The sequence below is a fragment of the Panthera uncia genome, unplaced genomic scaffold, assembly GCF_023721935.1.
Source record: "Panthera uncia isolate 11264 unplaced genomic scaffold, Puncia_PCG_1.0 HiC_scaffold_1291, whole genome shotgun sequence".
Lineage (NCBI taxonomy): Eukaryota > Metazoa > Chordata > Mammalia > Carnivora > Felidae > Panthera > Panthera uncia.
Window position 1 is genome coordinate 26,649 of NW_026057911.1, and position 27,283 is coordinate 53,931.

Sequence of the window (27,283 nt, forward strand, 5' to 3'; positions counted from 1 at the left end):
AGCAGGGGTTCCTTCCTGCAGCAACAGTTTAAGTCAGTTTGCAGTTTTTCTGACACTCAGAACCAGCTTCATGGTGCCCCCTGCACCAGAGACACCAGCACTGGCTGAACAGGAATCGCTCCTCAGGGGTCTGGGTCCCAGCCCCATGGGCTCCTCCTCCAAGCTTGTAGGTTCTAATAATTCCATCCTTCCCCTACCCCCTGCAGTCTGGGAATGGTAGCTGCTTCCTGTAGTTACTGTCTCCATGATACCTTAGAGTCCAACTTTATGTCTAATTAACAATTCTTTATATTAAATTCTTTCTGTTCAAATAATTGGTAGGGTTTTTCTGGCTCCTGACCAGATCCTGACCATTACACCTACTTTCAATGAAACCTCTTGTTTTCCAGCCCCACTTACACCCCACTTCCAGAGGTATGGGTTGCCTCCAAATCCTGAGCTCTTCTGGCGTTTCACACCAGAAATTATCTTGCTTCTTGGTCTCCCTAACCCCCATGAGAAACTTGGGAGTTAGCCTCTTGTGATCTGTTGGATCAACAATGACTTGTCCATCTGCTTTCTTGCATCTGAGATTTTGTTGTTTTCTCTCCCAATCTCTTTGTCCCTGTAGGGTTTTGCTTTTTTAAACATCTTATTTATTGTCATAATAGAATATGGGAAAGGAAACTCATTGCTTTTTTAAAAATAAGAACAGAAGACTCATTTTTTAAAGGGATGGCAATGAACCGGGAAAAAATATTGCCACAAATCAGAATGGTCAGCTCCTCTGGGTGGGGGAGGGGGGAACAGAATGAAGTGGGTTCCAGGAGGAGGTAGATTTGATCATATTCAAATCCTACATATGAATTTCAACCATTCTGTGCATGATAAATTTCATAAATTTTGAAAAGGTAGACTTCAGTGTACAACTATATGAATTAGCGTGTATTCAACTGCATAGAATAGGAAATTGACCACAGAGGTTTAACCAACAAGAGTATATTTTTCTTTCATAATGTAGAAGTTTAGGGGAAGGCAGCCCAGAGTTAGTATAATGTCTCCATAGCACCATGGGCAACCAGGCTCCTCCTTGCTTTGGGCGCAATCATGCTTGGCTTTTGTCTTTCTGCTTCTTAGATGGCTGCTTTACCTCTGATTATTGCATCCACATTCCAGGAAGAATGGCAAAGGACAAGGGGCAAAAGGCCAAAGAGACAAGCAAGCTCTGTTAGCTCTCCATTAAAAGGCTTTCCTTGTATACTTGAAACTAACATAATGTTGTGTCAATTTTTAAAAATAAAGTTTTCATTTTTCAAAATGAAGTTTTTAAAAAAGGGAAACCAGGCCATTGTGTGTTTAAAACATGCTTAAAATCAATTTGTGATAAAATAAAAAGTAAGAACTAGGGGCATCTGGCTGGCTCAGTTGGTAGAGCATGTGACTCTTGATCTTGGGGTCATGAGTTTGAGCCCCACGTTGGGTGTAGAGATTACTTAAAAATAAAATATTAAAAAAAATCTTAAAAAAAACAAAACTAAAATCTAGGGGAAATTGTATGAAAAAAATGAGACCATGCTGTGCTTAAATTTACATTTATGGATACCTAAAATGGCATACCAGTCCCCTGGCACTACTTTCAAAATGTTCTTGCTCTAAGTTTACTTACTGTGAAGTGTCCACATTACAAAATGAAATGTGTGTAACTTTCACGAAGTATGCTTGGCCCCATGTGCCTTGGCTCTGTGATGTAAGTACAGAAGAGCAAAGGCACTGTGTTCACCAATATTAAGTCACTTGTGGGTACAATTTGATCTTACCTATTTATTGTCAGATTTAAAAATCATGTCATAAACCTTGGAAAATTTGCATATATGTCCGCATATATGCATGCCCATGAAAACTGTGTAATGGAGTTCCAAACAGTCCAATTTTTCTCATAAACCCAGATCTCTGTAGTGCATACCCTCTCTATGAATGTCACCAGGGAGCAAATACAAGCTACATACATATTTTTGTGCTCCTTTAAAATGTTTAAAAAGGGGGCGCCCGGGTGACTCAGTCAGTTAAGCATCCAACTCTTGATTTCGGCTCAGGTCATGATCTCACGGTTCGTGAGATCAAGCCCCGCATCAGGTTCTGGGCTGACAGAACAGAGCTGCTTGGGATTCTCTCTCCCTCTCCCTCTGCCCCTTCCCCACTCATGCTTGCTCGCTCTCTCTCTCTCAAAATAAATAAACATTTTAAAAACATAATAAAATGTTAAAAAAAAAAGTTTCCTGAGCACCCCAAGCAGCAATTTTGCCTATTTCTCGTTGTCTAAGACTCTATCACCAGCTCCCCGAAAGAAGTCGGGAAAGGTCATGGTTTTACTTGGGAATGTTGTCACCCTGAACAAAACCAGAGCCACATGAGGAAGGACGATTTGGGAAGAGAGTTCTGTGTAGAGGGCTATTGCCATGCTGAGTAACCCCTCTTCTACCGGGGGCTGGGCGGGGGGTGGTGTTGCTGTCTGGTGCAAGCATTGTGAGAGGGGCAAGGAAGAAGGACAAAATGGATACTACACAGGCAACTGACAGTATCTCCCACAGTTGCCATAAAGATTAAAATAGAAAATATTTTATAGAGTCCCTGGCACGATGTCTGGTACGGTGTTATCACCCAGTAAGTCTCAACCTCTTAAATACTATTTATCCCCAGTTATCTGGCCCATTAAAGAGAAAAAAAAATGGAAAGAACCAAATAGATAATTTCAGTAATGCTAACTATAAGAAACATTGTCCAGTGCTCTTTAATAGTTTTTTTTTTTTTTTTCCAGTTTGAGGATGTACATTGAAACAGTACAACTCCTTCTGTGGGGAAGCCTAATCCATAAACTGTACAATCAGCTTGGTATGAGGGGAAATGTATTGTGTGTAGTTTAGCTTAGCTTTAGCTACTTATGGCTTTCTTTTAGCTCAGTCTCCAACCTGGCGAAGTGGATTCCATCCTTTTTTGGCCACCTATTCACTCTATTTCTAGTGCCTTATTTGTCTCCTCTTACACTAGAACCCTGTGTTCTCTCTCCTCTGATTGGTATCTGTGTGGCTACACCATCATCATCACATTTGGATCATTTATGTCCAAATATTCATTAATACAAATGAGTATTAATAACGTTATAAAGGACAATATGGTACTAAAATGTTGCTGTTTTCGGTTAGAATGGTTTTGGTTGCAGGGAGAAAATACGTGGCTAAAACTGGCTTTAAAATAATGGCATTTATTAATTCATATAGTATGTTTGGAGGTAGGCGGTCCCAGAGTTGTCAATTTAGTGGCAGAATATCATCAAGGATTTGGTGTTTGTTTGTTTTTCTTACTGTTGCCCTGTCTTTAGGATGCTGGGTTTTTAAAAAGTTTTTATTTGAATTCAAGTTAACATACAGCGTTACATTAGTTTTGGGTGTACAACATAGCAATTCAACACTCGCATACAACACCCAGTGTTCATCACAACAAGTGCATCCTTAATCCCTGTCCCCTAATTCACCCATTCCCCCACCCACCTCCCCTCTGGTAACTATCAGTTTGTTCTCTATAGCTAAGACTCTGTTTCTTGGCTTCTCTCTCTCTCTCTCTCTCTCTTTTTCCTTTGCTCATTTGTTGTTTCTTAAATTCCACGCATGAGTGGAATCATATGGTATTTGTCTTTCTCTGACTGACTTATTTCGCTTAGCATTATACTCTCTAGTTTCTTCCACATTGTTGCAAATGGCAAGATTTCATTCTTTTTATGGCTGAGTAATATTCCATTGTATATACAAACCACTTCTTCTTTATGGGATGGTGGGTTTTACCTTCACGTTTGTGCCTCATGATCAGAAGATGGTTGCAGCAGCTTCAAGTATTGCACCCTCACAAAATAGCATTGAGACAGGGAACAAAAAAAGGCGACTGGGGGAGGGGAATGCTTCCTGTCTTGTGTTCTTTTTTTTTTTTTTAAGTTTTATTTACTTATTTTTGAGACAGAGAGAGAGAGAGCAAGCACAAGCAGGGGAGAGGCAGAGAGAGAGAGAGAGAGAGAGAGAGAGAGAATCCAAAGCAGGCTCCAGGCTCTGAGCTGTCAGCACAGAGCCCAATGTGGGGCTCAAACTCACAAACCGTGAGATCATGACCTCAGCCGAAGTCAGATGCTTAACCGATTGAGCCACCCAGGTACCCCTTGTGTTCCTTTCTAAGAGTGAGCAAAACTTCCCCAAATTCTCCTCAGCAGACGTCCCCTCAGATTTCATCGGCCAAATCTGGATCATATGTCTGTGCCTAAATCCCTCACAAAAGGAATGAAATCACCCTGTCTGGGAGTGGGAGGGAATGAGCACATGGCCATAGGAAGATGATTCTAGAAGGAGAAATGGGTTTGGGTAGGTAACCAACAGTGTTTCCTATATTTGGTAATTCTGAACTACTGCAGAATAAATCTGGAGTCAGAATACCTGGCCTGGGGTTCTGGCATCCTCATGTAGTACCTATGTGACTTCAGGCAGGGCAGGTCACTTCACCAAATTAAGGAAATAGATCTGAATTCTCTTTATAAACTCCAAGCGCTATGTGAATATGATAAGTCATCACGTAGATGGATTTCTTATTTACTTACGTACCAAGATATTAAAGTGGGGCCTTCCTGATGCTGTTTTGTACCAACACAAGAGATACTATGTTCCAAAACTAGTATGGACAGGTGCACAGAGGCCGACTTTACAAGAAACTCTATGACTCTCAAATACCCTCAACAATTTTGATTATAAGGGCATCAAAAGAGGGGAGAGGGCAAGAGGATTTGTGAGGAGGATTCTTTGGAGAAGTCTATTGTATCCTTCACCCTGCCCCTGGGATGAGTCCCGGGAAGGGGCGAGATGCCCTCTAACCTCCAGCCTCATGAGAGAGGGCACTAAGGGGACCCCTTAAAGAGGTTGCTGTATGTCCCCCGTAGTTGGGGAAGCAGGACTGGAGCCTAAGTTAAGACAGCCTGTGGCAGTGGGAGAGAGTGGCTACACTGGAATCAGCCAGCACTCCCATGAGTGGGAGCCAGGGAGGTGGGGGAGTCTGGCTGGAGCTTTTGTTAACCTTTTTTGAAATATATGATACACATTAAAATGTGCAAAAAGGGGCGCCTGGGTGGCTCAGTCAGTTAAGCGTCCGACTCTTGGTTTTGGATCAGGTCATGATTTCACAGTTTCGTGAGTTCGAGCCCTGCATCTGGCTCTGCGCTGGCAGTGCGGAGCCTGCTTAGGATCTCTCTCTCTCCTCTCTCTCTGCTCCTCCCCCGCTTGTGCTGTTTCTGTCTCTCTCAAAACAAAACTCAACCCACCCCTTAAAATGTGCAAAAACAACAGGCTTGCAGATTGATGAGTTTTCACAAACTGATCATCCCCATGAAATGAGAACCTTGCTTACCAGCATCCTCTAATTTCCCTTTGTACCTTTTCAGTCACTACTACCCCCCAGGGATAATCACTGTCCTGACCTCTGGTAGCCTAGATTACTTTTGCCTCTTTTTGTTCTTCATATAAATGGAATCATACAGTGTGTACCCTTGAATGCCTGGCTTCTTTTGCTCCACATCATATTTATGAGATTCATCATATTGTTACATGTAGCTGTAGATAGTTTATTCTCACCGCTGTATAGCATCCTGTTGTGTAAATATTCCACAGTTTATTTATCCCGTCTACAGCTGATAGGCATTTTAGTCATTTCCAACTTGGGGCTATTATGAATAGCTATGGATGTTTGAGTGCACGTCTGTTAGTAAACATATGTACACATCTCTCTTGTGGATATACGTAGGAGTGGAGTTTCAGGGACACAGGGGTGGTATTTGTCAAATCTGGAGCAGTTTGAAGTCTCGCCTAAGAAGACTTCTTGGAGAGAATGTGGATTCAACAATGAAAGTCTGGGTAGAGCGCCCCTGCCCCTACCCTTCACCTCAGTCCCAGAACCAGGGGGCTAAAACGGGATGGCAGTTGGAAAAACAGTATATGGTCCCCATTATAAGAGCTGCAGTCACAGGGACCCAGCAAAGGAGCCTCCCATGAGCCCCATGTAGGAAGCCATGTACCCAGGAACACAGCCTGGCCTCCAGAAACTTCAAAATTAAGCACAGCATTGGGCCTGTCTCAACATGGGTGTTGTAAAGGGCTAGTGCTGAAGAGGCTAGCTATCAGGCTCCAGTTGTGGACACCTGGTTTTCATCAGAACAATTCCATTATGTAGCTCTGTAACCTTGGGAAGGTTGTCTTCCCCTCTCTAGGCCTCACTTTTTTCATCTTTCTGATGTGTGGCTCCTTTCTGCTCTGAACGTCCAAGAACTGCCTGTGTTCTAAATGCCTTGAGAACAGGGCCCATATCTTCTCTTTCTTCTGTATTCCTAGAGAGCGCTCAAAGCTAGAGCTCTATACACCAAGATCACTGGAGAAAAAATGGCTTGCAATTTCATTTTTTCTAAAGAAAAAAAAATCTGCTTTTATGAGTCCAGTGATGCATCTAACAAGGATTAAATTGGGGCATTAAAATTAACAACATGGCAGGTGTACCTGTCCAAATATAGGTGTTACATTGTGCACCAACTTTGTGGAAAAATCCATTACCATTCTTGTCACACAACTGATATTCTCTAAAAGAACAGAGCAAAGACTGCCTGGTGCATTGTAAATTTATTGACTCACTATTTTATCCAAGGACATTGGGTAATTAGTAGATTCCAACATAGACCTAACGAATTCTTCTCTTCATCTCGGAACATGTTTTATCACTTGCTACTGCCTTATTTCTAATGCTTAGCATTTAAAGGTTATATTAAAAAAAAAAAGCCTCCAGACATTATGTAGTCACTGTCTGGAACGGCATTATATTTCAACAGGATATTATCATTCAGGCAAGGAGGAATCATTTTTACTGGGTAGGAAATTATTCCATTGTGTGGTATTATTCGAGCAATTAGAATTCACATTGTGTGGCAAATTGTCAGATCTTCTCACTGGAGTCTGTTAATATAATGTTCATATTTAATATGTGGGGCTGCGGAGGGAAAAAGGCTTCCAGTAGAAGCACTGGGCACTCTAAAGGATTCAGGCAGCTGGGCAGGTGAGCCACAATATAATTTTGTTCCCAGGAAATTCTTTTGGGGTTCCCCTGAAGTTCCCTGTCTTACTTCACCAATCAGCAACCTTGCTTCCTTGGATTCATCCCCTTTAGCCAAGGAAAACTTAGTTTTGCCCCTTAGGGCTTTATAGGGAACTGACAACTTAAAATTTGGTGTTGTTCCAAAAGTTTGTTGGAAAATCTGTCTTAGAATTCAGAACAGATTTTCCTTAGTTCGTTAGGAATGACTTTGGTTCCCAAGCAGGCCCCTGGGAGCCATGTCACCCCTAATGAAGTGGGACTCTGGTATTAATGATGATCAGGAAACCAACTGTTGGATAGAGGGCTATTTCCCAGTGAGAATCCACTCTAAGATCTGACTTGGGAGAACAGAAACACAGCTTGCCTTCTCTACTCCCAGCTCCACTCTGCAGTCAGAAGAGGGGGTTCCTACAGCTTGGGGGATTGGAGCGTACCGGGCAGGAAAAGGAGTTGGCAGATGTCCAGAACGCTGTGAGCAGAGGCACAGGCTTCCCAGCAGTGACAGAAAGAAGAAGGGAAAAGGAGCGGGGGTGGGCCCGGCAGTGATGCAGCAGCAGAGGTGGGAGTATTTATAGTTTTGGCTGCAATTGAGAGGAAAGTCCCTGGCCACAGGGATGATTTTGCTCATGGGATATTGGTAACTTGGGTGGTCGTAACTAAGAGACTGTCCCAATCAATGTACAAGTCCATGGTTTGACTTTATACTCAAGCCTCCTAAAACCTAACATTTCTTTCTGAGTTTACAAAATCATCATGGAATATTTCAGAGACACAAAAGGTATACAGAACAATATAACAAACACCCAGCTTAAGGTATAAAACATTTCAGATATAGTTGGAGCCCTCTGTGCACCCCCTTCTCAGTCTCATTCCCTCTACCCTCGAGACAACCACAAATTTGATGTTATCATTTTTATGTGTATTTTTGTATTTTTATTACATGCATATCACACATATATATACATATTACAAATCCTACATAAGTTATATCATATTATAAATCATTAGGGATGTACATTTAAACTAAATGATTTACAACATTTTTGCATATTTTAACATTTTATAAATAGTAGCATACCCTATGTATCCTGCAACTTGCTGTTTCCTTCCAACATTATGGGTTTTTTTGAATGTTTAGTTATTTATTTTTGAGAGAGAGAGAGCGCGCGTGCACAAGACTGAGCAAGTGGGGGAGGGGTAGAGAGGGAGGGGGACACTGAATCTCAAGCAGGTTCCACACTATCAGTGCAGAGCCTGACACAGGGCTCAAACTCACAAACCAAGAGATCATGACCTAAGCTGGAGCCGGATGCTTAACCGACTTAGCCACTCAGATGCCCCCAACATTATGATTTAAAAATTAGTATATGTTGGGCTCCTGGGTGGCTCAGTCAGTTAAGCATCCAACTTCAGCTCAGGTCATGATCTCACGGTTTGTGGGTTGGAGCCCCGTGTCAGGCTCTGTGCTGACAGCTCAGAGCTTGGAGCTTGCTTTGGATTCTGTGTCTCCTTCTCTCTCTCGCTCTGCCATTCCCCCATTCGTGCTCTGTCTCTATCTCTCAAAAATAAATAAACATTTAAAAAATTAAAAAAAAAATTATTCCACATTGATAGTGAGGCTCTGGGTCATCCATTTTAATTGTTGTATAGTATTCCATCTTACAAACAGATGCATCTTTCTTAACAGCCAGACGCAGAACCCAGCCATGAACTCACTCCTCTTTCCTGCCTCACAAAGGATGTTAGATTCTTAATTCACAACCACAGCAAGACCTCTTTCTAAGGGCCAAATTGTCCAGGTCCCTCATCTAAGCCCTCCTTCCCTGGCCTCAGGAGAAGCTTTGTTGGAAATGGCAGGCTGCCTATTGAGTATGGACTCAGAACATCATCTGACCTTGAGAGAAGGAGTTTGCCTTTGCCACAGGATATGGATTTGAACAACTGCCTCTACCTCTGGTGGCAGAATGACTCATGTACTTGGAATTCCCTACCTCTTTCCCCTGGGTGATATCCAAGCCATGCTGTCAAAATGTAACTAGTTTACTCTTTAAAAGGCAAAAGGAATCCTCAGAATTAAAAATAACAGAATTATACAATGCAAGAACTAGAAGAGTAACTTATCTCTCCCTCCTTCCTCAACACCTCAGTATGGGTCAAAAGATATTTAGGCACCTGCCAAGCCCACCATCTAAGGAGGTTTCGAGACAGCAGTTACTTGAGGTCTTTCTAAAAGGGGCAGGGTGGATGAACACTTGATAAAAAGCAGCAGAGTGCCAGAGTGGATCAGCATCACTCTTGGTCATTAATCAGTGGTATTTAGAGCCATCTCTGTCTCTCAGCTCAGCTCCACAAGTCAGGAAACCTCCTGGCAAAAGATTCTGTCCCAAGATTTCTGGCACTTGGTTCTCTGGCACTTGTGTAAAAGCATTCCTTGAGAATGGTCTGGCCAGTCAAGTGCTGGCACATACCACATTGTTCTTAGCAGGATCTTTGGAGAAGGAAGAAGGCTTCTTCAAATTCTAACCAATGGCTTTGACTGCGTGGAGGCTGCTAATTCACCCCAGTTGGCTGCTTTCCCTATCACTCTTCTATCCTACGGGCAGAACCTGGAAAGGAAGCCCAGAAGGTTGGAGCTGACACGAACTCTAGAGACATTCCAGCTCAACACCTGATTTACCAAGTTATTAAGTTAATAAATAGGTGCCAAATGCCTAGGGTATGCCAGACTCTGAGGTGATTCCACGATGACCAAAACCAGACACAGCTTCTGCCCTCTTAAAGGTCACATTACAGTGGGTAGGGGCAGGGGGGATGGCCAGTATTAATCAAGCAATCACACAAATGTAAAATACCCCATGCTGTGAGCCAGACTTAGGGAGCTGAGACAGAGCCTCCTTAAAGAGGTGATGCTTGGGTGAGATGTGAAGCATGAGTAAGTGTTAATAAGGCAAAGAAAGGAGAAAGAGCTTTGCAGGGAGAGGGAACAGCAAGGGGTAAGGTGGTGCATAGCAAATAAAGAAGGCCATATGGCCTTTTATAGCAAATAAAGTGAACAGAGAGGAGAAAGAAAAGCAGGGGAGCAGGGGCCATACCACACGGAGCCTTGAGACCTATGTTAAATATTCTGGTCTTCATCCTAAAAGCAATGGGAAGCCACTGGCGGGGGTGGGGGGAGGGCTTCAACTGGGGCATGGACAAAATTGAAATAGAATTTTCAAAATTTTCTTTTTGACTGCTATATGGAAAACCAACTGAAGAGGAGCCAATTAGGAGATTATTTTAGGTAAGAAATATTGTTGGCTTAGGCTGGGATGGTGCTGCGGGTGGTGGTAAAGAAAAGGGAACAGATTTGAGAGATATTTAGGAGGTTAAATCAACATGACATGGTGACGGTTTAAATACAGGGATGACAGAGAGGTGGGTGTCAAGGAGAGTTCACAGGTGTCTTCAGTGGGTGGTGCTGTTGAGTGAGACAGAAAGGCCCCTGAAAGAGCACCAGGTTTGTGACAGAAGATTAAGTGTTGAGTTTCAGGTGCTTTCGTGATATCCAAGAAGAGCTATCCAGCAGACCACTGACTATATATGGGTGTGGGACTGAGAGGAGAGGTATGAACTGGAGATTTATATATCCTTGAGTCATCTGCAGAAAGGCAGTGATTCAGTCAGGGCTCCAAAAGGAAACAGATGGCACGACCAAATCAGGAGAACTCAGTGAGAATTAATAAAGGGACTATGTTAGGTTTCTGCTGCATAACAAACAGCACCATAGCCTCAGGGGCTCAATAGAGCCAATGTTTCATTTCTTGCTCACAGGTATGCAGATTGGTTACCGTTCAGCTAATTTAGGCTAGGTTCAGCTGGGCCAGGCTGACTCCAGACTTCAAGTCCTATTGATGTCTGCTCCACAAGCCTGGACACCTCAGGGAATGGTACCATATCAAAGTCTCAGAGTTGGCCTCTGCTGTTGGCCGGTCAGGTGTCCACCAGTGGGCTTAATGAGAGAAGTTTGTGTCGTGGATGCTATGACACTGAGTTCACAAGATCACTGAAGGAGCACCTCCTCTGGAGGAAGAGGCTGACTGACAACCAGGGCTTGGTTATCTGGTCCACCTAATTATTGAGAGCCTCCTCTGCAATATATGCTCTCTGGTGGGCATTTATGTGGGCACAATAACTTGCATATTTTGGGCTTCATCCCACAGGCCTATCCACATACCTGCCGTCAAGACATCCTGTCACCAATTTTTCAATCTTGTTCTTTCCAAGTCCCTGACCAATTGGATAACCCAACTTTCATTGCCCATGAGGCAGTGTGAATCCAGTCCTCTGGCCATCTTGGTCCCAACAAAGTAAACAACCAAATGTTCTGCCTCTTGGAAGGATTTTAGCAACATTTTTAGGGCTACTTCTGAATGGGACTGGAGTGTAACAGTTATCCAGCTTTTGGCTGGTGCCAACATACCATGTAGACCCCTTAGGGATGTGGGCCCAAGCTTTTTCCTTCACTGATAACAGGTCAAAGGGAATGGAGGCCATGAGGCCACTGGTATAACTGAATGTGAGGCAGGGTAGCAGTAACAGTAGGTACCATAAGAATCTGAGCCACCTACTTGGGCAGTTTTCTCCTGCTTTCCTGACATGCTTGGGGCTGTTTTCATATATTCTACTTCTGTTTTATAATGAAAAAGTGCTGGGCCCTGGATGGCTCAGTTGGTAGAGCATCCGACTCTTGATCCCAGGGTTGTAAGTTCAAGCCCCATGTTGGGTGCGGAGCCCATGTAAAAAAAAAAATTATAATGGAAAATTGCTACGCATGTCCACGTTTATGGTTTGGTAGATCAGGTAACACCCAGATCATAGTAGGCATTAAAAACATTAAGAGTACATATAGAGTTTTATTGAATGCTATTACATGACCTACAAAAATAGACATGCAAATTTTTTTGCTGTTAATATCATGTATCGAAGTAGTAAATTCCTGTACACTGAACCACCATTCTTACTATAAACCCCATCTGGTGGCAGTAATTTATTCTTTTAATAGGATGCTGAACTTTGCCAATATTTTATTTCAGATTTTTACATTGATATTCATGGATGAGATTGGTCTACAGTTTTGTGTGCTATTTTTTTAAGTTTATTTATTTTGAAGGAGAGAGAGAAAGAGAGAGAGATCTCACCAACCGTGAGATCATGCTCCAAGCCAAAATCAAAAGTCGGATGCTTAACCAACTGAGCCACCTGGCGCCCCTTGTGTGTTATTTTTGCTAGGTTTGATTTCCATGTTATTTTGGCTTAATAGAATTATATTTCCTTCTTTTATATGTTCTGGAACTCTAAAAGCATTAGAATGATCTGTTCCTTAGAGATTTGCTAGAATTCACTTCTGAAACCATCTGGATCTCCTGTTTTGTGAAACTTTACCATCACCTACCAGCTCTGCTGAGTCTCTTTGAGTTAGCTCATCCCCCTGGTCAGGAAAGTTTTCTTTAACAGTCCAAACTACTGGCAGACAAGCCACTTAGTTCAGTGTTTCTCAGTGTGTAGCCTGGAATCACCTTTGACCTTTTGAATTAGAATTTCTGAGGGGAGGGGCTGAGTTTGCACTTTGAGCTCTTTAGGTAATTCTGTACATTCTAGTTTGAATTTCCCACATTAGCAGGAAGCTTCCAGTTTCTCCACGTTAAATTAAAGACTATTCTGTCTCCAGGGCTCCCTGCCCCCCTTTCTGGATAGGTGCCTGTGAGCCAGGCAAAGCCAGAGCATTTATTTTCCTTCCCTTGCTCCTGTATCTATTGCTGGGCTCGGACAGGAGTATGTGCTCAGCAATTCCCTTTCCTTTCCCAGGAGCATCTTCTGAGGTCTTGTTCACCCCCATTTCATTAATGGTGCCTATTCTGGTTGGAAAAGCTTCCTAACTGTGGCCAGAATTTCACTGGCCTGAAGGTCAGGGATGGGTAGACTGACTAAGCATCTCGATTTGCCTACAACTTTCTTATGTTAGCACTGAAAACCCCAGGTCCTCAGAAACCCCTGAGACCCAGGCAAATTAGGTCAGTGGGTCACCCTATATCCTGCATCAGAATTGGCATTATCACGTAGCCATCAACATTTCATCACACTTAGCTTCTCCACAGATTATTTCTGGGAAATCTGGCTGGATGAGTTGGAAAGAATAGCCTTGCCACCACCATCACCACCACCCTAAACTACACTTAACTCCCAAAATTCTGGACTCCACTTTAGACTTAAACAAGATTCAATTACACATTCACTTTTGAGAAGCACCACTCCAGAGCACATGTTCTCAAACCTGGCTGCACAGTGGAATCACCTGGGAGTTTTTAAAAATACTGATACCGGGGGAGGGGGGGAGGCAGGCCTGGGTGGCTCAGCTGGTTAAGCATCTGACTTTGGCTCAGGTCATGATTATGTGGTTTGTAAGTTTGTGCCCCACGTCAGGCTCTGTGCTGACAGCTCAGAGCCTGGAACCTGCTTCGGATTCTGTGTCTCCCTCTCTCTCTGCCCCTCCCCTCGTCCCCCGCTCATGTGCTCACGTGTTCATGTGCTCTCTCTCTCTCTCTCAAAAATAAATAAACATTAAAACATGTTAAAAATACTGATACCTTGGTTTCCCCTCCAGTGATTCTGGTTTACTTGGTTTGGGTGTGGCCTGGGTATCTGTTTTTTTTTTTTTTTTTTCAGCTTTATTGAGATTTGATAATAACATTGAGAAGTTTAAGGTGTACAATGTTATGATTTGATATGTGTACATACTGTGCAGTGATTACTATGTTAAGGTTAACATAGTAATCCTTCACCTCATAAGATTTAAGCAAATTTTTAGCAAATTTCAAGTACACAATTCAGTATTATTAACTATAGTTACCATGCTGTACCCAGGAACTTATTCATTTTATAACTGAAAATTTGACAAACATTTCCCCATTTCCCCCACACCCCAACCCCTATTTACCACAAATCTACTCTGTTTGTAGGAGTTCAACTTTTTTAGGTTCCACATATAAGTGAGATCATGTAGAATTTGTCTTTTTCTATCTGGCTTATTTCACTTAGTGTAATATCCTCAGGTTTCACCCATGCTATTGTAAACGGCAGTGTTGCCTTCTTTTTTATGGCCAAATAATATTCCCCTGTATATATGGTATCTGGATTGAAAGCTCCCCAACTGATTCTAATGTGCAGCCAAGGTTGAGAATCACTATTCTAGACAAAATAATAGAGTATGTTCAGCCTACACTAGGGTAGGCTTGGATGACTATCCAAATCTAACATCTTACGCTACATTGATTTTCTCTCCCTCCATTAGCCCTCTTAACAAACTTCTAACAGGATAAAGGCTAGCACTGCACTGGGCACAGCCTTCTTCCCTTCTTATAGAATATTCCTGGGGCGCCTGGGTGGCTCAGTTAGTTAAGCATCCGACTTCAGCTCAGGTCACGATCTCGCGGTCTGTGAGTTTGAGCCCTGCGTCGGGCTCTGGGCTGATGGCTCAGAGCCTGGAGCCTGCTTCCGATTCTGTGTCTCCCTCTCTCTCTGCCCCTCCCCTGTTCATGCTCTGTCTCTCTCTGTCCCAAAAATAAATAAACGTTAAAAAAAAAATTAAAAAAAAAAAAAAAGAATATTCCTGATGGTATACTATACTATAACTACACTATACTACTATAGTTTACCAGCCACAGACACTCCCTTCTTGATGTTTCTTTATAATTTACAACAGTGATCATGGCCTGTCCAACTTCCATTACCTCCGTTAATTTCTACCCATGTCCTGCTCCTCTGGATTTCTACTGCATTTATAATCAGTAGAATGCAGTTCAACACTTTATATATGTTGGCTTTTCTTCTCTAATTATTTGGTCTTTATTTTACTAATCAATGCTCTTTGGGGGCAAGTGACAGAAGCCTAACTCAGCCCGGCTTCAATGAAAAGCCAGTACACTGGTTCATATAAGAGATAAGCGCAGGCATACTGACTTCATTCAGGTATGGCTGGATGCAGGTACTCAGATGATGCCATCAGAAAGATACCTTTCTCTCCTTCCCTTAACTCTGATTTCTACTGGGTAGGCTTCATTCTGAGGCAGGGCCTCCTCACTTTGGTAGTTAAAGTGGCCATTCTAAGGTTGAGGGCTTTTAATTCTCATAACGTTTGGAAATCCCCATCAGATAATTTTGTTTCACATTATGCCTGGGACCCTCGTCAGCCTACTCAGACACATTTTACAGAAATTCAGCCCCATGAAGAGCAAATACATACCAGAGAACACAGGCCCTGGGAACAAAAAAGATAAGAATTAAAAACCTCATTCCGATCTTTTCTTAATTCCAGATACCAGGCCAAGATGGACTGTTGCAAGTCCAAAAGCATTTCACTCATATATTGAACATTTGCTCACCACCTATATGTCAAGTATAGTGCGGGGGACTTGGATGAGTAAGATTTGATCCTTGTATTGATGGTCTCAGAGGTTACCAGACAAGACAGACATACTAGCAACCATAATGCAACATGGCAAAGGCTACTGTGCAGGTGGGGACTGGGCAGGTATTTGCAGAAGACAGAACCCTCTGGAAGCATGTGCTGTCAATCCCGCAGGTACAATATTTAAGAATTGTGTTAAATGTTTTCTAAATTCTCCCTCAGCTTGAATTTCCTGCTCTTTATTTCTCTCTCTCTGAAGTCCTCTTTCCATTATAACAGAAGCATTTATCTTAGTGGGAATGTGGGTGGATTCCAGCTAAATGCACTTGCAAATCACCTTAGGGGTTCTTTTTTCTAATGGTAAAAGTAGTTTCCAGGGCCAATGTTTAAAATTATTTATGTATGCTCTAGAGGACAATCACTTAGAACGACACAAGCAAAGGGTCATGACTTGTAGGGAGAATGGAGAGTGGGTGTGTTCAATGAGGATGCTAAAAAATCTATAGACATTGGTCAACCTAAGGGAAAAGGACAAAGAACTACTGCACAAGAATTTCTTTTGAATAACCCATATCAAAAATTTACAGTGCAAATAGATGCTAAGACAAAGAAAGGGCTTTAATTTTGTTTTTCTGGCCTTCAAGTGGAAACCCAAATGTGGACTAGAGGTTTTGTGCCAAGCCTCAGGTACTGCTAGACATTAAAATTTGAAGTAACTCTTTCTCTTAATTCTTTGTATGTTACCTTTTCTGTTCTTCCTATTAGCTCCTAGAGGGCTGTCAGGCCTTTATCGAGGAGGTCTGTGCATAATAATGGCCACCAACTATGGAGTGCTTAACATATGCTACACTGTGCTTTTCATCCTTGTCATATTTTTCATACTTTCCTCATTTAATTGTCATCCTCAGAGTGGTAGGCAGGTACTGCCATTATCCCTATTCTACAGGTGTAAAATGAAGATCTCAGAGAAGCTGAGATAATTTGCCCAAGGTCGCAGAGCTAGTAAGAGGGAGGCACAGAGGAAAGACTCAAATACAGATATTTCTGACTCCAGAGCTCATCTGATGATAGATAGGTAGATAGACAGACAGGTAGGTAGGTAGATATAGATAGACAGATGGTATTGATGAGGAATAAAGTCCCTACTTTTAGCTCAGGGTGTTAACTAGCGTCACAGACTTATTTAGAAGGGACTTAGGGAGGTAGTCAAGTTGGTTGCAAATCGAAATCTGGAATATTCACATGGCTGCTCTGGCTCCCAGGGCACAGAGTCACCATGGAGAAGTCCAGGGGTTAGCACGGCCATAAGACCGTCTTTTAGTCCCCACTTCTCAGAGGAATGTCTAGGCCTCTTAAGGCAACAGTACATGAATCATTCAAATGGAGCAATTTTTAAAATGGAGTCACATGTTGAAATGATAATGTTTTACATGTACTGGGTCAAAATATATGATTAAAATGTATTTCACCTGCTCCTTTTTATTGTTTAAATGTTTATTTATTTATTTCAAGAGAGGGATGGAAAGCACAAGTGGGGGAGGGACACACACACAGAGACAGAGACAGAGAATCCCAAGCAGGCTCCACGAGGTCACTGCAGAGCCTGATACTAGGCTCGATCTCACCACCATGACCTGAGCCCAAATCAAGAGTCAAATGCTTAACTGACCAAGCCACTCAGGTGCCTCTCACCTGTTTCTTTTTAAAATGTGGATGCTAGAAAATTAAAACTTACATATGTAGCTTGCATTATATTTTACAGACAGAGCTGCTCTAAAGAGTATGCCAACTGAGATGGTCAGTTCTGAAGAGACTAAAGGTAGAAAAAAGAGACTGGGCAGCAACTCTGTGTGGTTGCCCACACAGAGGCTGTTTTCTCCTTCCCTGCCTTCAACTCCCTCAAAGCAAAAAGGGCAGTTTGGTTTTCAGTGTTTCCTAGTACCCAAGGACAGGATACAGTGGGAGAGCAGTTGGTGCTAGAATGTCCTCTGTCCCTTGTTTCTGTCTTTTTCTTGGCATCTGCTTCATTTTCTTTCTCATGGCAAACCCACCATCCCTGTTTCCTAGTCCAAGTGGAAGAAAATGGCCAACATCAAGGGCCCCCAAGCTTAGATTTCTTTAGTTAGATAGAGCAGCCAAAGTGAGTTTCAGTGTTGAGGTCAAAATTCCCAGAAGAGATCGTGACTCACCCAGCTTGCATCTAGTCCCTTTCCTGGACTAATTAACTATGCCCAGGGTGCTATGGGCATATTGTACTAAGTCAGTAGTTCTGAGGGTAAGAGCCTCATTACCAGATTGAGAGAGACAGGGATGATTCCCAGAAAACCGGGGAGGTGGGGGGAAGAGGAACACACTAAGCAGGCAAGCACATAAACTACTTGGCATTCACTCATTGGGACTTCTGAAACCAGGCAGTGTTGGTACCTATGTTCACATATAATGCTGGCCATGACAGCTAGCATAGGTGGTCCAAGAAACCCGGAACAGGTAATCCAACACTCTGGGCCTTGTGTTTCTTAAAGAATGAATTGTATTGTTCCCTCAATAGTTCATATGTTGATGCTCTAACTCATAATCGGGCTGTATTTGGAGATAGAGCCTTTAGAGAGGTACTTAAGTTTAAATGAGGTCATTAGGGTGGAGACCTAATCTCATAGGACTGGTGTCCTTATGAGGAGGGGAAGCGACATCAAAGAGGTCTCTCTCCCAGCTCTCATGGATGAAAGAACATGTGAAAATACAGCAGGAAGGTGGCTGGTCTACAAGCCAGAAAGAAACATCAGAAACCAACACTGTCAGCACCTTGATCCTGAACTTCCAGCCTCCAGAACTGTGAGAAAATCAATTTCTGTTGTATAAGCTACCGAGTCTGTGGGATTTTGTTATGGCAGCCTGAGCACACTAATACAGTGCTCTGATTAAATTCTAACTTACTGCTTGTCTTCCATTAAGCTCCAGTGTGATTTCTCTGAAATTAGTAAAAGGCTTTTGTGGAGTGCACTTTTAGAAAAGAACATAAGAGAAGGTCTTTGGGATCTATGGCCAGGCAAAGGGTTCTTAGACTTGACACTAAAAGCATGAACTATAAAAGGAAATATTGATTAATTGAAGCTCATCAAAATTAAAAACTTTTGCTTTGTCTTGAAAACCTACGTGACAAAGATGAAAAGACAAGTCACAGCATGGAAGAAAATATTTGCAAACCACATATCTGACAAAAGAAAAGCACCTAGAATGTATCTAAAAAGAGCCTCTCGGAGCGCCTGGGTGGCTCAGTCAGTTAAGTGTCTGACTCTTGATTTCAGCTCAGGTCATGATCTCTTGGTTTGTGAGTTTCAGCCCCACATTGGGCTCCACGCTGGCAACGAGGTGCCTGCTTGGGTGTCTGTCTCTCTCTCTCTCTCAAAATAAAGAAATAAACATTTAAAAAATGATCCAGTTTTCCAAAATATTACAATTGGTGGAAACTGGGCAAAGTGTACATGGTATCTCTGTATATTAATTTCTTACAACTGCCACTGTGATCTCAATCGAAACTGCAAGTAAAAATATGTATTATTGTGGGACAAGGCAAAGCGTTTGGAAACTACCTCAGTGCTCTGTAAAGAACTTAAAGTTCAATTCTCCACACAAAATTTTTACTGTGTGTTCCTCTAAGCTTCCAATACAATGCTTATCACATCATTTTATAATTATCTGTAGATGGTCTCCCTGACCACACTGAGCTAAAGTAGGGGCCATGATTTATGCTTTGTAACCTTAGTGCCAGCTTCATTTAAGCTTCAATGTGCTTTGAATTATTCAGCTCTATATACACCACGGTGATTTGCATTTAATAAATATTTAATAAATTTTGTTGATTTGAACTACGTTATAGTGTAGTGCATGAGATGTTTTTTGCCTTTGTTTCTCAGGAGAGATGGGGAAGGCTCCTGATACAAGGATCATTCTTCGACCCAGGACAAAGGTAATGACAGGGAGGGCATTTCTGTGGCACGTTTTCCTCCGTTCTAAGATGCCATGAGTCATTAGTTGACCATCAATTTAATAAGCACTTTTCAGGGTGGGGAAAGAATTGGGTAGTATATTTACTTTCAGAAATGTTAAAACCTGAGGCTGTTGTGCCCTTTTGGCTCAAAGAATGATGGGAATGAAAGAAAAGTGACCTTATAGTTTGAAAAAAGCTGCCTCTTTGTCCTAGGAGATGCTGGTTGGTGTCCTGAATTGGATACTGTATTGAAAGAAAGAAAAAAAAGAAAGAACAAAGGAAAGAAAGAAAAGAAGAAAAAAAGAAAATTTCCCAAGTGTAGGAGGTAACTATTGGATAAAGAGCTATGTCTGAAGTAAGTGAGTTATCCATACGAACATAAAAAATCTGGAGTGTTTTCTTAGTTAGTATTACCCACTAAAACCAAAGGGTGGAAGATTATGCGTTCCTGCTGGCTGATGCTGCCGACAGCATGCTGTTTGGACAGAATCCCAGGAACTGCTGGCAGAAGCATATTTTTTCCTTAACTCTTTAACTGCTAGTGTTTTCACTCTCCTCGTCTTTCCAAATTCAGGCCTCTTTACGGACTTTGTTCAAGACTTCAGGATAGCTCTTGTCGCCAGTTGTGACCAAAATAAAATCACTTCCTTCTATGGGATGCTTTGGTAGTTGCTCCCCCAAACAGTTTCTAACCCTTTCAAACAAAAGTTCACCCCATTGGCCAGCAACAGATGCTTGGAATTCCTCCTTGGCAAAAGGAATTTTCCTCTTCAGCCTTCACTTTTAAATGCAAATAATCTCAGAGTGGGAATACAATTTGCTGTAATATAAACCAGTTTGTCAGAGATTAGCAATGAATTCCTGCTCACACAAATACAATACAAAATGAAAAATGTATGAACAAAGGACTGTATTAGGGACCATGGGCTCTAGAGCCTACTGACAAAGAATAATTTCCTCTGGAAGCTCATTTTCTGACACTTTTTGAGCAAAGTTAAAGTGCAATAATTTTACGTTTGATTTTTTAAAAATTTTTAAAAGATTTTTTTAAAGTACTCCCTATACCCAACGTGAGGCTCAGACTCACAACCTCAAGATTAAGGGTTGCATGCTCTACCAACTGAGCCAGACAGGTGCCCCTTAAGTTCAATAATTTAAAGTTCAATTCAGCATCTACTGTGTTTCAGGTACTGAACTAGGTACTAGAGATAAGAGGAAATAGTTGGTGGGGGCACCTGGGTGGCTCAGTCAGGTGAGCGTCCAACTCTTGGTTTTGGCTCAGGTCATGAATCCAGGGTGGTGGGATGGAGCCTAATATCGGCCTCTATGCTGAGCTTGGAGCCTGCTTAGGATTCTCTCTCTCTCCCTCTCTCTCTCTCTTTCTCTCTAAGAAAAACTAGTAAAAACAAGATAAAAGGGGCCAGCCAGATGTCCGAAGCTGGATACTCCCCTTGCATACTTCTGGCTTCTGTAATCTTGTTTGCCTCCTGTGTCCACCAACTGCCAGGATAGCACCACTGCTAAGGGCCCCCTCCCGTTTTTCTTTTGTCTCTCAATCCCCTACCATCCCAGCCATAAAAGGAGGCCAATGCCAAGGTTCGGGCTCAGCCTTTGGAGGTGACTCCGCTGGGCCGGCAAGGGTGCACAATAAACAGTCTTTTCTGGTTCCCTGAGTGTGTGTGGCTTGTCTCTTCCTGGGTGCCAAGTATTTGCTTTAACACTCTCTCCCTCTGCCCCTCTGAACTGGGGCACCTGGGTGGCTCAGTTGGTTAAGCATCTGACTTCGGCTCAGGTCATGATCTTTCAGTTTGTGGGTTCAAGCCCCATGTTGGGCTCTATGCCGACAGCCTGGAACTTGCTTCAGATTCTGTGTCTCCCTCTCTCTCTGCCCTTCCCCTACACGTGCTCTGTCTCTGTCTCTGTCTCTCTCAAAAATAAACATAAAAAGAAATAAAATAAAATAAAAGACAAACCGCAGACTGAGAGAAAATATTCACAATATAACTGTCTAATGAAGTACTTGTATATTGAACATATGTAATAAATTCATCCAACCCAATAGCAAAACATACGATCCAAGTAATAAATCAGCAAAAGATTTGAAAAAAGACTTCACAAAAAAGATACACAAAATAGACCTCAAACTAGTATGGAAGATTGAATCAGTAATTAAAAATCTCTCAATAAACAAAAGTCCTGGACCTCGTGGCTTCACTGGTGAATTCTACCAAACATTTACAGAAAAACTCACATGAATCCTTCTCAAACTTTTCCAAAAAGTGAAAAGGAAGGAACACTTCCTAGCTCATTCCATGAGGCCAGCATTACTCTGATACCAAAGTCCAACAAAGCACTAAAAGAAAACTAAAAACCAATACGGCTTATGAACACTGATGCTCGAATCCTCAACAAAATACTAGCAAACCTAATTCAGCAATATAGTAAAAAGATTATACACCATGACCAAATGAGATTTATTTCTGGAATACAAGGATGGTCCTGTGTACAAAAATTGATCAATGTAATTATACCACATTAACAGAATGAAGACAACCCCACATGATCATCTCAATTGATGCAGAAAAAGCATTTGACAAAATCAACAAACTTTTATGATAAAAATACTCAACAAACTAGGAATAGAAGGAAACTATCTCAACAGAATAAGAGCCATATATGAAAAAAAAGAAAAAAAAAAGCAAACATCAAAGTTAATGGTGAAAGACTGAAGCTTTTCCTCTAATACCAGGAACAAGGCAAGGATGCTTGCTTTCACCACTTCTATTCACCACAGTACTGGGAGTTCTAGCCAGAGCAATTAGGAAAAAAAAAAAAAAAAAAAGCAACAAAATGAAACGGAAAAGTAAAATTATCTGCTTCCAGATGATATGATCATATGTTGAAAACTCTAAATAATCCACAAAAAGACTGTCAGAACTAATAAATGAATTCAGTAAAGCAGCAGGATAAAGAGTTAAGATAGTTGGGAATTAACTTAACCATGGAGGTGAAAGACTTGTACAATGAAAACTATAAAACATTGCTGAAAGAAATTAGATAACATAAATAAATGGAAACACATCCCATGTTCATGGATTGGAAAACTTAATATCATTAAGATGTTAACACTACTCAAACCCATCTACAGATTCAATGCAATCCCTATCCAAATACCAATGATTTTTTTTTTTTTGCATAAATAGATAAACCCTTCCTAAAATTCATATGGAATCTCAAGGGACCCCAAATAGTCAAAACAATCATAAAAAAGAATAAAGATGGAGGCATCATCCTTCCTTATTTCAAAATACATTACAAAGATAAAGTAATCAAAACAGTACCCTTTCATGATTAAAAAAAACCAAACTCAACAAATTAGGTATAGAAAGAATATATCTCAACATAATGAAGACCATATACGACAAGCTGACAGCTAACATCATACTCAACATTGAAAAGTTGAAGGATTTTTCTCTAAGACCAGGAACAAAACAAGGGTGCCCGTTCTTGCCACTTCTATTCAGCGTAGTACTGCAAGTCCTGGTCAGAGCACTTAAGAAATAAAAATAAATAAAATGCATCCAAATAAAAAAAGAAGAAGTAAAACTGTCTGTCTTTGCAGATGACCTGATCTTATAGGTAAAAAAAATCTCAAAGACTCCACAAAAAATTGTTGGAATAAATGAATTTAGTAAAGTTTCAGGATATAAAATTAAAAAACAAAAATCAGTTGCCTTTCTATACACTGCCATGAACTGTCCAAAAAAGAAATTCAGAAAACAATCCCATGTACAAAAGCACCAAAAATAATAAAATAGGAACAAGCTTAATCAAGGAAGTAAAATACTTGTATACCAAAAACTACAAATCATCGATAAAAGAAATTAAAGAAGATACACAGGAAAATGGTAGAACGCCCCCATGTTCATGGATTGTATAGGGAGGAAAAATAATTTTTCCTCTACCCTTCTAGGTCCTTAGCTGAGACCACTCTCCCACCCCAGTAATAAAAGACAGATTAACAAGAGAAAAACAAACAGAAGTTTAATAACATATATACCTCCTATATACATGGGAGAGACCCAGGAAAACTGAATAAATCCCCAACATGGCCCAAGACACCACCTTAGATATTATCTTCACCCAAAACAAGAGAAAGATGTTGGGGGAGGGGAGAGGCCAATTACAGGAGGTTGTCAGAAAAAGCAGTAAACAGGGGTAAGGCTGTTATGCAGATTTAATTATGCGCCTTCTCCACTGATAAGAGGCTTTTGTGATTTACAGCCATCCTTCTCTTCCTGGAGCCCTGAGAGGGAGACATACTTACAAATGGAAATTATCTTTATAAATGTAAATGTTCATTACAAAAGGGTAACTCCTACTAGGCTTTCAGAGCTTTTTCTGTGTTTGCTGCTTCTTAAAAATAACCAACTCAAGATAATTCTTATACTAAAAAGGTATAGTTTGGGGTCTCATATTCTCATATTCCAAATCTTCAACTGGAAGACTTAATATTGTTAAATGTTCATACTACTCAAAGTAATTGACAGATTCAGTGCAATTGAAATCTCACTGGCATTTTTCACAGAAGCAGAAAAAAATAATTCTAAAATTCATATGGAATCACAAAAGACCCCAAATAGCCAAAGAAATCCTGAGAAAGAACAAAGCTGTAGGCACCACAATCCTGCTTCCAAACTATATTACAAAGCTATAGTCATTAAAACACTCTGGTACTGGCATAAAAACAGACACATACACCAGTGGGACAAAATAGAAAACTCAGAAATAAACCCATAAATATATGGTCAACTAATTTTTGACGAGGACAACAAGAATATATCATAGATAAACAATAATCTCTTTAATAAATGCTGTTGGGAAAACTGGATATCCACATGCAAAAGAATGAAACGACCTCATCTTATACCACAGAATAAAATGAATTCAAAATAGATTAAAAACTTAATGGTAAGACCTGAAACTATAAAACTCCTAGAATACATAGGGAAAAATCTCCTTGATGTTGGTCTTTGCAGTGATTTTTTCGATATGACACCATCAACACAGGAACAAAAGCAAAAATAAACAAGCGGGATTACATTACACTAAAAATCTGCATAGCAAAGAAATAATCAACTAAACAGAAAGACAACTTGTGGAATGGGAGAAAATATTTGGAAACCACACATCTGATAATTTAATATCCAAAATATATAAGGAACTCCTAAAGGTCAATGGCAAAAAACAAATAACCCAATTTAAAAATGGGAAAAAGACCTGAATAGATATTTTTCCAAAGAAAACAAATGGCCAATGGGTACATGAAAAGGTGCTCAACATCACTCATCATTACAAAAATGCAAACCAAAACCATAGCGAGCTGTCACCTCACACCTGTTTGGATGGTGTTGAGATAAAATGTGTTGGCAATGGGGTGCCTGGGTGGCTCATTCAGTTAAACCTCCGACTCTTGGTTTCAGCCCAGTTCATGATCTCATGGTTCCTGGGACTGAGCCCCATGCTGACAGTGAGGAGCCTGCTAGGGATTCTCTCTCTCCCTCTCTTTCTGCCCCTCTCCCACTCATTCATTCTCTCTCTCTCTCTCTCAAAATAAACATTAAAAAAAAGTGTTGACATGGTGTGCAAAAAAGGGAACACTGTACACTTTCAGTAGGAATCTAAATTGGTATAGCCATTATGAAAAACAGTATGGAGTTTCCTCAAAAAATTAGGCATAGAACTACCATATCATCCAGCAATTCTACTTTGGGTATATATCCAAAGGAAATGAAATAAGTATCTTGAAAAGATATCTGCACTCCTATGTTCATTGCAGTATTATTCACAATAGCCAAGACACAGAAACAAATTAAGTGTTCATTGACAGATAAATGGATAAGGAAAATATGATACACACACTCAAATATAATTCAACCATAAAATAGAAGGAGTTCTTGCCATTTGTAACAACATGGATGAACCTGGAGAACATTATGTTCAGTGAAATAAGCTCGACACAGAAAGACAAATGGTGTCTGATCCTAATTATACATGAAATCTAAGGAAGTTGAACTTATAGATGCAGAGTAGGATGACATTTGCCAGGGGCCCAGGGTTGGAGAAATGGGGAGATGTCTGTCAAAGGGTACAAACTTTCAGTTACAAGATGAATACATTCTGGGGATCTAATGTAGAGTATGGTGATTATAGTTAATAACACTGTATTGTATACTTGAAATTTGCTAAGTAGATCTTAAAAGTGTTCTCATATGGTCCTCTAGTTATGGAATGAGTAAGTCATGAGAATAAAAAGCAGAGCATAAGGAATACAGTCAATGATATTGTAATAGTGATGTAATGGGACAGATGGTAGCTATACTTGTGAACATAGCATAATGTACAAACTCATCAAATCACTAAATTGTACATCTGAAACTAATGTAGCATTGTCTCAACAATACTCAAAAAAAAAAGTATTCTCACCACAAAAAAAGGTAACTATGTGAAGTGATGCATGTGTTAATTAGTTTGATTATGGTAATCAATTCACAGTACATATGTATACCAATCATCACATTATTCACCTTTAATATATACAATTTTTATTTGTCAATTATACCAATAAAGCTGGGGAAAAATATACAAATGGCCAATAAACACATGAAAAGATGTTCATTATTAGTCACCAGGGAAATGCAAATCAAAACTACAATGCAATAACTGAATACAACAGCCCTATAAGGCAGTTAAAAGAAGATTACAAGGAGTTGAAAGCTTATAGCAGATTATTGTCAATTGATTTCAATTGCTGCTCCCATATCCCTGGCTGTTCCAGACACTGTTACTGCAACTGAATCCATTACACAGGCTGATGACACTTGGTATGCTATCTGAGACATTACCAATACCTTATGTGCCACCTTACCAACACTGAAGGAACAAGATCAGTTTGCTTTCGTGTGACAAGGCCTCCCATATATGTTTATAGCATTCCCTTAGGAATACCTAAGATCCCCTGCCATTTGCCACCAGTTGGTGAGTCAGGATTTAGCAGGATGAGTTCCTCTACCTTTGATGTCCAAAGCTTTCACTATATAGATGAAACCTCATTGGCAAGTCAGAAGCCTCGGTCTCAATGACCTTGACAGTGGTGCTATCACACCATGCGGGTAGCCAGGAAGAGTATCTGATAAACCCAGACAAAATTCAGGGGCCTGTTCAACAAGCAAAATTTCTTAGAACTATCTGGGTGGATTTAGAACATTCAATCCTTCTGGTGGTCGTGGAAAAACTGCTCTCTTTGGCCTTACAAACCAAACAGGAAGCCCAGGACCTTATTGGACTCTGGGTATCGGAGTATGTGGCTCACCCAAGTAGGCACCTACTTGGTCTCTTATATTAGCTAGCCTACTAATCAGCATCCTTTGAGTGGGGCTTATATCAAAAGATCATGTTTTAAGTTGCCCTACAAGCTATGGCATGCTCTCTATCTTCAGGGTCCAATAAATTTAATGATCATGATTTTGCTGATTGAAGTCTGGCAAAGGGAGGCTGCCTTCACCCAGAAATGCCCTTCGGGGTTTTGGACTAGTTGCCTTCCTGCCATGGCTACTAGAAACAGCCCTTTTGAAAAGCAGCTATTAGCTTGCTACCGGGCTCTTGTCAAAACTAAACATCTGTACCATGGAAGCCTTGTGACTCTTCAG